The sequence below is a fragment of the Phlebotomus papatasi genome, chromosome 2 (genome assembly GCF_024763615.1).
Source record: "Phlebotomus papatasi isolate M1 chromosome 2, Ppap_2.1, whole genome shotgun sequence".
NCBI classification, from domain to species: Eukaryota; Metazoa; Arthropoda; class Insecta; order Diptera; family Psychodidae; genus Phlebotomus; species Phlebotomus papatasi.
In genome coordinates this window covers 88675766-88688985 of record NC_077223.1, presented here as the reverse complement: position 1 = coordinate 88688985, position 13220 = coordinate 88675766, and the positions used below count along the sequence as shown (strand labels likewise).

Here is a 13220-nt window from a genome sequence, read left to right as displayed (position 1 = left end):
TGCACACAAAACAGGCGCGAAGGAAAATTCCCAAGAAAAGGTCAAATTCATTCAAATACCCTTACAAAAAAAAACAGAATTTCCAATGGAAAATTTCCTCAAGGAGCCTCATAATCCCAAATCAAAAAAAAAGTCATATGCTTTATGGATATTCTTTACGCCTATTGTTGACACACATACCGGTGGTATAAATGATTTATACACATAAGATTAAGTATCTCTTCTGGATTATTTGGAAAGTAAAAACAAAATAATGATTATACGATACTATAAAACATCGGACGAAAATAGATAGAGTCTATTTTTATCGTAGAAGATAACGACCGAACCGATACGGAAAGTAAACACTTTATTGGAAAGAAGTGTTATAGTAAATTTTGACGATTGTTTATATAACTTAAACACCAATGAATGTAAACTTTGAATTGCTGGGTAGTTCTCAGAGCAAATCATTTGGTTTCTCAATAAATTAATATTCAACAAGACGCTGTTAGGTCAACGTACCACATAGGGGAATGTGGGATAGTTTCACGCAGAAAATACATCTTGAAATTAAGTAAAATATAATCAGGGAGCTAATGCTTATGGAATATGTATTGGACATATCACGAATAAGGTTTTTTTTCACCTAGAAAACAAAAAGTTCCTAGTCGAATTCTGTAGGGGAATTCTGTAATAGTATGACAATGTCATATGACAAACTTAGAATTTTTTATGTGGTAAATTCGGCAAAACAATTCGAAAATGTTGCTTATATTAATAATTGAGGAATTCATAGAGCTGCCTGCAATGGCTATTCGATACTCAGCAGTTTTTAATGTTATCCTGCTCCCAAATTTAATCACAACAATTTGTCATATGACATTGTCATATTGTTAAAGAATTCCTTGACTAGATTCATCCAGAAATTTTTTACCTCTAATGATGTGGACTGAAGATTGTGTGTCACTCAGCATAATTGACACTTCTTCATTTATGAAGCAAAACATATTAAGCTTAAGGTCAGAAAGATACTTAGACAATCGTGAAAATTTATTATACTAAATGAAACCATTCCATTAACAAAATACTCAGAAAATACAACCTATATTGTAAAGAAATACAATTAAAATAAATTACAGAAATACAAACTTTCGAACATATTGAGCATTTTAATTTACACAAATAAACTATTTCATTGACAGTGGTCCTAGGTGCGATTTTAACTAAAATATGTGCCCTTACCTTTAAGTAAAAATAATAATTTAATCCGTGATAACCAAATAACCAAATAAACAGTAGAATTTACAAAATTACCGGGATTAGAATATTTCAAAAATCCCAAATTTTTGAATTTCAGGATTCCAAAAAATATATAGATTTTTAGAATTCCGGTTTTCGGAATTTCAACATCAAAAGACATGTGGGAACCCAGGATTTTGGGGCTCGAAAGTCTTCGATAATTTCTGAATTTCGGAATATCATTGTACCGTTTTATAAAATATACTACTGACAGTGAATATAACTCCACTTCTTCTTCATATTGGAAAAACTCGGAGAAGAATTAAAAAAAAAATCGAAAAAAGTGTTTAGTTTCTTTCAAACCGACCAAAAATGACATTTGGATTTCATACTGTCAAAACTGTAAATACTGTAACTGAATCTCTTTCAAATGGATGATTTTAGACTAGCAGTATTATAACTCCAGGCAATAATTTTAGCGCCAGGGTATTTTTTTTCAATCAGTAGAATTTAATATTTTTAAGTCAGGGGTGTGCAAGAACCGTTTGAAACCGAATAACATCAAAATAAATTTGTTCAGGTAGCGTTTTGACCATTGACGTACAAGTTTCATTTGACATTTGTTCGGTTTCAAACGGTTCTTGCACACTAATTTAATTATTAACTTAATTAGAATAACTTTTGTAAAGTTTTACATAATTTTTATTGAAATATAGTGAGGAAAACGCTTGAATGTTATCGGGATAAAACCCGATCCGAAAAAGTGTCAAAATCCCAGGATTTCGGGTTACAGACATCAAAAGACATGAGGGTTCTCGGGATTTTTTGGTTCTGAACGTTTTCAGGATTTTCGGAATCTCAGGATCTGAAGCTTCGGAATCCTTGAATTCTCGTAATCACGGAATTTTCGGGAACGTAATATTTAGGAATTTCGGAACGTTTGGATTCCGTTTTATACAAGATTTTTATTCCAGAATGAATTTGGATCCCTCTAAACGCGTAGAGATCCCGGGATTTCGGGTTTCCGGAAGCCATGTATTGAAAGCCCTAATAAAAAGTCGTTAACCTTTAAATATAATTATTTATAAGATAATGACTACTTTCTCTTACAAATTCGAATTTTTCCTTTCTTGAAAACATGCCCAAACCCCAAGGGGTGACATTAGATCTGAAAAATGCGACCGGTTTTAGTGTAATTGTTTCCCTGTTTTCGTACACATTTCACGAGATATCTCCAAAACTACGTATGTTGCCAATTTAGGGTTTTCGGAAGCCTCTTCGTTATTAAATTGGCTTTTAGTTTGTAATAGTATTTTTTGCTAATTCATTCTACAATGACAGAAAACAGCTAATACACTAAAAAGTTTTTTCGGCTCGCTAGAAACATATGCAAAACATAGGAAATGTCATGCCCCTGCCCAAACCAATTCTTTACCGATCTTGCAGATGGCTATTAAAAATAATAGAAAGTAAAAGAGAACTTTTAAGAAAGTTTTTGTACTAAAATATTCGTAAATATAAAAAACCTTTAACTTTTCAAATAGGACGACCTTCAGAAGTATCCTTGACATTATAAAAAAAACGTTTTATCGATTAAACTCCACAGGTAGTGTAATAAACACATTACATAATCCTTTTTTTTTACTTCTCCCGAGTATTCCGTATAGTTGGACGCATTTAGAAAGTCTTTAAAGCACTGGCAAATTTATGAATCAGTTCTATAAATCGATATATTTTTGTTTCTAATTTAATTATATTTATAAAGATCAAGATAAAATGACCTATCAAATGAAATTTACTGAAATGATAGGCATTTTTGTGAATATAGGGGTATGTATTCTTACTTTAATTAGATCACACTATCAAATTTTACCCCTGGTTGATTCTGCCCGATTCCCCCTACTTGGGTAATCTCTTAGGCTGTCTAAGAATCGGTTCAAATCGGTTGCGATCCAGTGTGATAAAGTAACAATCTTTTTATAAGTCTAATACTAACTTTTAAAAGTGAACAAAAAATTATATTTAGAATTGAATGGCCTGATAAATTTAGTTAAAAAAAATTTCCAAAATACCTTTAGGGTAAGTGTGCCAAATTTCGGCATAGTTGCATGCAAGCGTCAAAGTCTCAAGTTTGAAATGTAATATTTTAAATTCAAAATGATTTTTTTTAATTCTGTGTTGCTTAGAACTTTGTAAAGAGTTTACCGTCTTTATTTACTCTAAAATCATTCTTAAAACATTTTAAAATGAATAAAAATATAGACATAGATTTGGTGCCCTATTTCGGCTACCTTCATTCTCATAGTTCCTTACCCTTCGGGAATTCTTCCAATATCTTTTTCATGTCATCTCGTTTGTCAAAGCTACATTTTTTGTTATTCTTTTCCATTGTATAATCTCTAGAGTACGTAAAATCTAAAAGTTCATGGAAATTCGAGGAACAAAAAAGGTGGCCGAAATTGCAAGCTGGCCGGAATTTGGTACACTTACCCTATCAAAATTTATTATTTTTATAATTAAAATAATGACCCATATCAAAAATCTTTAAATAGAATTTCTTAATCATCCTAGTTTTCTAAATTTAATTTTCCTGCCGCAGTTTCATTCAAATTCAAAATTTTTAATGGTTTTTTTAAAAAATTATATTTTATATTTGGAGATTGAAAGAGAGTTCATGCCTATTTCATTATTCGTCGACACATCATCCAAAATTAGGCTGCAATTGATATTCCTAAAAATACACTGAGATTAACGATGGACGGATATATCGAGTGAATTGGTATAATGAAAACCTATTGAATACGTGCCCCCTTGCATCGAAATGTCTCTAAGACAAGACCCACCATTTCTAGGTCACCGGGTGTGTTTTTTCTGTCCCAAACCACCTCCATTTCCAATTTTCGTTTTTGGGCATGAGGGATGTGGAAGTGAAAGTGGTGCTATTTTGAGGGTGAGTTGGTGTTCACAAGAATTTATCACAAATGACAAGCACGTGACACTTTACGGGGTTACCATGAAAAAATAATCCAATTCTGGCCCCAGGAATCATCGTGTCTCGCGACCACTTGTGGGTGTGAAAACTTGGGGCGAGATAGCTCGCGAATCTCCTGCGTGTTTTTCCATTATAACCATCATACCCTTCCTTATCCAAAATTTCCCCCTGAGGGTGCGGAAAAATATGAAATATGACAAATTACGCTAGAATTATAAACGCAAATCATCATTTCGAAATTAATAGTATGAGTGTCGCAATGTGCTGAGTGAGACGAAATTAAATTTTTCCAATCAAAGCACTTTTTTTTAGACTTGTGAAAAAAAAATTGTCGCCATCCACTTGAAGAAATGAAACTCTCGGGCCTTCGTCATATTATACGAAAGACACACACATCTCCCAGAGAGAACATTTTCATTTATTTCGAACGGAAGGAAAGAAGCTACTGCTGGTGCTTCTGATGAAAGTAATTGAATCAAAAAGTGTGATCTTTCTCCCCAAAGCGTTTACGTTTACGTCCAAAAAAAAAAAGAAAACACAGAGGGTGAAACTTGCGTAAAAAAAGAATACTGATAATAAGCGCTTGAAGGCGCAAGAATATTGTGATTTATATACTAACCGTGACAATTTTAATTGTTAGGGGTCTTAAGAGTTCAATGAACAAAGCCTTGGCTAGGGGAAAGTGGAACACCTTTGAATTGCAATTAACCTTTTTTTCTTATTCAAGTTTATCATAATACAGTTTAGCTTTAAAATGGGTTTGTCGAGCTAAATTACACACGGGAAAGTCCAGTTCCTTATAAAAATATAAGAAAAAGTCTTATATGAAAGGTACCCCAGTTCAAAGGTGCGGAGCCCCATTTCTCCCTAAGGTCCTTGGTTCGCTTCTAGACACACTGAGAGAAATCCGAAAAAGTTAAAATAACATTACGGAAATATTAATTTTACCCTGCAGTATTGATCCGAAATCGGTGTAAATATTACCCTTTTTAGGTCTATTGGGGGTTAAACTTACCCTTTTTCATGTTAAATTTACCCTTAAAAAGGTGTAAAATTAACATTAAAAAATGTTGATATATTTTTATATCTAAAAAGTGTTAAAGTTATGAGACAAAAGTTAATCGCACCCTTTTTTTTCAGTGCAGAAAAGCAACCGGTAAAAATTTCAAAACTATTTTCACTACCCGTCTGATACAGTGTGACGGGAACCAGTTCTAAGACTTTAATTGAACAATCCCCAGCTAGTGGTATTATTTTAGGCCTTGACGCTAAGATTTGAATGGTAAGTCTTAAATAAGGACTGGATTTTTCCACGTGAACTGAAACGAACGCGAACGAATTAAATTGTCTCTGGCAATTTCTGTTTTTATTTCCAAATATAATTAATATTTTTATAATAAATTAAAATTACTGAAAATCTGTGCATCAATCCGTAAATAGCAAAACGTCTTGGAAAATATTTAATATTGTCAGTAACAACTGAGCAACATAATTTTATTAGTTATAATGCTGGTCGGTACGAGCACAAAACAGTGTCCTTCATGTACAGTGCTGTCTCTTTATATGCACACTCTCTATATGCACAGCTTTTGTGTCGATTGCATTCAAAATCAATTTGTTTACATTTTGACAAAGCAATAAAGAAAATTATTTTCTTTGTAACTATTTTTTCTTGTTTTTAATTTTCTTAATTTTATTTTTTTCTATCTCATATTGTATTTAAAATAACACGGGAAATTCTAGAACAAAAAAAATGATAATTTTTTGAAAGAAAGAAAAAAACCGTTGGGAATTTCAAAAAAAGTTGTGCATATTCAGAGAGAGAACTGTCAAAAAAAGTACCCAAACTGTGCATATAGCGAGACAGCACTGTATATTTTTTAAGGGCTATTTTTTATAGGAGCTTCTTAAAAGTAAGGTATGGACGACAGGGATTAATTCAAGCATTGATTCACGCTTGTTTGGTCAGACGGGTACTTTTAGTAGTCAGAACGGTCAGAACCGTTCAAAAAATCTTATCGAAACCATAAGAACGAAGGAGTTTAAGTTAAGGTTTTGTTTCCGAAGGTATCATCAATATTCTAAATGGCAACCAATTTTATTGCTTTTTTCATTATATAAACAGATTACAGATTTCATTATATAAACTGTACGATTAATTTCACTTAGTTTTTTTTTGCTCACCGTTTATCGAATTTTCGTTTTATTTCTGCAATTTTCTTACATTATTTTCACCTAGTGCCGCCGAATGTGAGATAAGGTAATACGGTAATCGAGAATTTGCGTAAGAATTGCAATGAAAATGCGTGAATTAACGAAATACGGTGAGCATTTTACTGTCAATGTGATTCTGCCCTAATAATAAATCAAAATAGTCATACATTTAAACTTGATAAAACACATAATCTGTGAATTTCTAATTAAGAAAACATATCCAAAACAACACGGTACAGGTTTTGTGTTGCGAAAAGAAACCGTCTCAATGACTAATTTCATGGTCTGAAAATCGATTCAATTTTCTTTTTGCACGAAATTATATTTTACTCCAACATGCGTGTGTTTTTTCAACCCCTCTACGTCTTCTACCAGTTACCATCCCCATCACACATTTACTACCATTGTTGTATAGTAAGAAAAAAAAATTGCGCGTGGTTAAAGTGTCGAGAAAAAAAGCATGAGAAAAGTGGAAATAATAAAAATAAAAACATTACTGCGTCAAGGCTCTCACCCCAACTCCCTTATTCCTTAGCCCATGTGTTATTCTAACCACTCCAAGTCAACGCTATTGCCAAAAAATTTCATTCATTGGCCTGGGTGTGAAAAACCCTGTCGTCATTTTCCCTCATTTTCCTTCCATCAACAGGGAGCAAAGCTGAGTAAAATTTATCTTATATGGTAAGACACATATAAGTCATTTTGTTTCACCCGTTTCTCCCTTCGTTTTTTTGCGAAAAAGGGACTGGGGGCTAAATTCAAACGAATGTGTTACTAGAGAGTAAAGTTAATAAATAAGAAGATTTACACAGATAGGATGAGAAATAATTTTGGAAGCAAAAGATTGTTAGTTAAGGAGAATGAACGGAGAGCTTTTTCGTTAATATAGAAAATAGTAAAACATCTCCTTGATAAGTGATTTCTCGACATAAATTGAATTAATTCTACAAATAAATAAAATTATTTTGATACAGGATTGGCCTAATTTTATGTTTTGTTCTTCCAAAATTCCTGGAAAACGGGAACAAACTTATGTACAACTCCTTCCTTTAACGTAGAAATGAACTAGAGGAAGGCTTTCAGGCTTTTCACATACTCTGGCTTCGAACACTTCATATTTTTCCCATATTCCTTTAATAAATCCGATATAATTTTTCAGGAAATGTATGACTTAATTAGCTAATAAAACATATTACCATAGGTCAGATTCATTATAGGAATATGGGCAAAAAAAAATCAAGTACACAAAGCCAGAATATTCCCTATAACTTTTTCAAAAACTATTAAAAGAACCTTTTAAAATGTTAAAGCAATGCATAAGAAAATTTTCCAAGATGAACAAAAAGTTTCTCTGACATTCTTCATTTCAATTATCTTCCAATAACCTCTGGCATCATCACTCTCATCTTCTCATCTTTATCATCTTCCCAAGGATAAGACACCTCCGAGAACAGAATTCCTAAAACAGAATGATAGCTCGCGTAAAATCAACCCTTGAATCTAACACGATTGAAGGCGTCCGTTTTCAGCCATTAATTTAATGAAAGTGACACGGTCGTTAATGGAAATGGGACAAGTTATTAAATACAAGGAATCTACATGCCATCATCGACAGGATGAAGTTTGAAAGTAATTGGTACATAGTTTGTGTGTGAACATCCTAAAACCAATTTGTATGTGACTCAGCTGAGTTGAAACGACTATTCCAGATTAGCATCAATTTAATTGGGAAAATTGAGTCTATGCTCTGGTAAACCTTTTTTCAGTGCTGAACTGACCTTTGAATACATTCACAGATATTGTGAGTTAGAGGGGACAAACTTTATGATTTGGTTTTGAAGACAAAACACATCACAGTAAAATATAAATAGTTCTAAAGCTTATTATAAGTAAGTGTAGACTTTATAAAAAATACATAACACAACGGCCTATCGACATTCATACCGACAATCGACATACCGGTCTTCGGTAACCCTCAATAAAAAAGAACATCTCTAAACGTTTTATCCCCCTCCACACCTCTCCAAAAACCATGTTTTTTCGGTTTTCGAAAACAGCTCTTACGATTTCTTTGATTTTTGGATATGTTTTGGAGGTAATCCAGGTGAACATTTCGGCCAAATATATTTATGACCTAAAAAAAATATTCATCTTGAATTTTTAGAAATATCTTAACATTTTCTATCCGACTGTATCGGTCAGAATCAGTGTCCTAATGAATCCTAATGAATCGGTAGAGTAGTCGTAAATAACTTATCTTTCTGAAATATAATTTTTTCTGTCCGTAAACTTCTAAACCATCTAGAGGTCACAAGGTAACAGATACGAACTTCCAGTCTTCAGAGGAACCCCCCCCCCCCCGCCATAAAGCGAACCAAGGATCGTTGTTGGCTCCATTCAATAATAACCTTTCGAAGTAACAAAGCCAATCCAAAGCCAGTCAAACCTATTCAAAAATCTACCGGAAGCCTAAAGTGCAAGTTCACGTACTGGCCGCTTTGGCGCTGTTTGTATTGTCATTTCAAATTTCAAATTATAAACGTTTGCTGCAAAAAGTGAATTTTTGTGGAATTTCAGGATGGCAGAACGTTTGAATTGCAATTTCATTAAAATAAAGGTCCTTTTTCATGAACTTACTCACTAAAACTTAAATTTTCGAACTTGCAACGGTTTTTTTTTCACGGTCAGAAAAAAATCTCAACCGAAGAGAGCTCTCAAATCAGGAAGGTTATTACTGAACAGGAGGATTATGACCTTTATTTTCCGCAACCTACTCCATAACCTTCAAAACCATGTTTTTTTTTGTTATTTCGAAAACGACTCTGACGATTTCTTTTTATTTTTGAATATGCCTTAGAGGTGGTCCAGGTAAACAGATCGTCTAAATATACCTATGACCTAAAAAATTACTATCTTGAAATTTTGAAGTGAGTATGGCATGAGTTCAAAGATCAAAAAAGCTCAGGAGAGCGTATTTCTTAACCGGAGGGGCTCATATTTGTGTTCCTTGGAAAGATCTTGAAATTTCTGAGAATTCTGAATTGATTATAAATCGGTTATGAACCAGTAACGAACCGGTTATGAACTGATAAATAATTTTTATCCAAAAATCACATAGCTTAGAACTTCTAAGCTATTTTGGGCTATCTATTGAGTAATTTTTAAATCTTTTATGAACTGGCAATGAATAAGTTAAGAACCCTTAAGTAATTTTTATTTTTTTTTTTAATGTAATTTTTATTTATTTTATATTAATGAGTTAAAATCGGTAAATGAAAATACTTTTAAGGTAGGAACACTTAAGTCACGAGTACAAGCATTTCGCAAAGCATGGGACGCTTTGCTTACCCCTCTAATTTTCGCAAACGAAACTAGTTCATTTTCTCAAAAAGTAATGGTTAAATCAAGTTGAAATTACACGCATTTTTTAAGAAAGATTTTTCACGTAAATTTCTGAAAAATAATTATTTTTCTCATTTTGGAAGTATGTCGTACTATTTTTCATTACGTTTGTGTTTGTACTAAAATAGAGAAAAAAAGTCGACAAGATACAGTGAAGTATATTTTAGTGTTATTTTTTATCTTTTACGTCTTCAACGGTTTCTTCTTCATGTTATTGTAAACTTTAAAATATAATTCACAAATTATTAGGTAAATAAAAGAATTCCAACAGGTATAATATTTATTGATTTTAACTATAAATCTTTTAATTTATATTCACGTAATGATTAATACGTGTTTAAAGAAAATATTTGCAAAAAAGTAAAGCAAATTTTAATATTGAGTATTCAATGGTATTGGAAACTTTTTTCTCCGCAAGGGGGCACTGTTTTCTCCCATGAGTGGCGCTGGAAACTGTTCTCAAATTTTTAATTCTCAAAAATGTTGTCAAACACTTAGGCCACATCCATTAAAAATTTACTAAAATTTTCCTAAACTCCTGTTTGTGGTAAATAAACGACTTTCGTCGTTTTGAAGTTTAAAATTCTGAAAACTGACTTTTTATTATTTTAATTTTTATTTAGAAACAAACAAGGACAACAATATTGGAAGGTTATGTATTATATAAATACTGCATATCTCTAAAAAAAAAACTATTTAACGAGTTTCGGGGATATACAGTTCCTTAAAGCAATAATTTAATCTCAGAAATGTGACACAAGATTTTAAAGTTCAATTAGAATCTGAGCTACTGAGTACTCTCACTATCCTTCCCATTAAATTTAATTCTGTCCATGCTTCTAAATTAATCTTCAATTGAAAACTTTAACAACCATACACTTCGAAACAACCAAGAGAAACTTTTGCACATGGATATGGTCTTTTGTTGTCAACAAAGAGAGATGGATTAGTGTCCATAGTATCACATCCCACATAGAGTATGCAATCAAAATATCTGTATCATAAGTACATTATAGATCATTTAATTACTGTTATAATTAGACATTAATTAACCTTAAATACCATCCTAAGTAGATATATAATAATTTGAAGTCTGGTGGTAGATAGTCCCATCCACACGAATCAACATGAAGACAATCCCACGCAACTGGTGTTCGAGAACAAGATTATCATGTCCCTCGTCTCCATATCATTTTCGCATGCATATGCCTTCCTTGGTTCCTCTTAAAAGATTGTCACTTGTCGCCACAATGAAGCGACGACCTTTGCCAATTTGCATCTCCCACACTTCATGCTGGGTTGTATGAACTCCCAATGTGTTAAAAGTGGTTTGTGTGCATGTGACTTAGCGGTTAGAGTGCCACAATCAAAAGCCACTTCCGGACGGGAAGGGCAATCAGTGGTGGTTCACCGAGGCGCGATTTTCACTCAAGCATCAAGGTTAATAGTTTCTGCTTAACCATTGAATGCCCCATTCTTTTACCACCCTCTCAGCCACTTTTTCATATATACATTCGCATAGAGATACTAAGAGATAGCGAGATACAAACAAAAACCATCTGCAATTTGTACTCAAATTGCATGAATTCAGACAATTAGAACAGCAATGGAAGAGACTAAATATATCCTCTGACATTCTTTTTCCACCTTTTACCTTGTATTCCTTTCTAACACACCTTACCTACCAAGGATCATAGCAAAGATTATGCGAACAGGACTAAGGATTAGAATTGTTTAGTGCTTTTATTGCTCGAACTCTCGAAGAACGATCGAATCAGAAGATTTTGAGAAAGTAAAGACAGGACAAGACTCATTCGATCCTTTCTATCGTTTTGGTTAGTTTTTCTTTTAATCATTTTAATTTTTTGTTATTTGTATTTACCGAATTTGGCTCAGAAATCATATAGAATCTGTACAAGAGCTTTCCCGACATTTTGCTCTGGGGGTTGATCATCACTACAGTTACGACGGCGATGGACGCTAAGTAAATCAAATTTCTTTAAGAATCGCATCGATAAAACTGTTGCCTAGCGGTTGAAATGGATAAAATTGGGACGACACGATATTTAAAAAAATAAACTCTCAGCCACTACAAGTTTACCTGGGCTTATCACTGGTCATTTTCTATTTTAAATAGTTTGAGTACATAAGGCCAACGAATGAAAAATAAGTTTATTGAAATCAGTTAATAAACATTAGATAGAGTCCAGTCGATTTCAATATAGTCAGGATCAGGAATGGGATACAGTGGAATAGGATGATAACGGATACGATCTATCGTTACATAGATCTCGATATTAGATAAAACAAACAAAAAGTTCATCGAAATTACTACAGAAACATCGAAAATATAGTCTGGTCAAGACGTTTTTGCTTATAGCTCGGGTCAGGGAACATCGAGGAGAAAGGTGCGAGACACCGTTGAAAAGGTATTGACCTTGGAAAGATCTCTAGTTTTCGAAATACAGTAGACTCTCACTCAATCGGCTCTTTTTCTATCGGACGAAAAATTTTGTTGACAATTTTCACGTTTAATTATGAAGCTAATTCGATCAAATTCGCTGTAGTTCTTCCTATTTTATCGTGATTCTTTATAATTGAGCGCTTTTTGTGGAATTTACAAAGGCGTTGACTCTTAATTCTATCGATAAACCGGATATTTTGCCCCAAATGCTCAATTGAGAGAGAGTCTACTGTATTCGACATCGAATTTTCGAAAAATCAACTTTTCAAGTAATCGAAACTTTGATTAAATCGGATGGAAGTGCGGTCTTCTGAAGGTTGTAGCATTTAAAGAGAGCCTTCCAATCACCGACTTTTCATTTTAAAATTTGAATTTTAAGCTCTTATAGATCGTGTCAAGAGATAATCGATGTTTTTCAACTTTTCACTGGTCTAGAGCTTAAACGGTAAGACATATCAACTTCCGGTCTTGAGTGACCCCCAATAAAAAATGATATCTTTAGACGTTTTTTTTCTTTTTCGAGAAATCGAAATTTGGGGATCCACGAAAATCGTTTTCTGGTGCATATGATATTCGTGATCTATGAGTGTCAAATCGTGTAAATCCGAAATTAGGGCCCGATCTGACGAGGTCGGATTTCACCTCGGACTACAAAAGCTGAGATTGTAAAGAATCTCAGCTAAAATTTGATATCCAAAAATATAACATAGGGCATACTCTATATTTCAAATATTATTTTAATTATTTACTCAAAACAATATTCGCACAGTGAACGAAGATCAATCTATCCTCATAAAAACTGTTCCTTAATCTTCGACACAGTCCTCAATTCTTTTTTGTCGTATTCACCTTGTAGAGTGCAATTTAATTAACTTACACTTTGTCGCTATTTTTCCTCTCACTTCTCAATCGGATATCTATTAAATT

The 13220-nt window shown here is 33.0% G+C and overlaps 2 protein-coding genes across 3 annotated transcripts in view; one reads left to right on the top strand and one right to left on the bottom strand.

The window, feature by feature from the left end:
* Positions 1 to 13220, bottom strand: part of LOC129804896 (probable beta-hexosaminidase fdl) — an 82955-nt gene that overhangs the window by 37862 nt on the left and 31873 nt on the right. The gene's annotated exons all lie outside the window — the stretch shown is intronic.
* The window catches only part of LOC129804923 (uncharacterized), a 36592-nt gene that overhangs the window by 15498 nt on the left and 7874 nt on the right, over positions 1 to 13220 (top strand). The gene's annotated exons all lie outside the window — the stretch shown is intronic.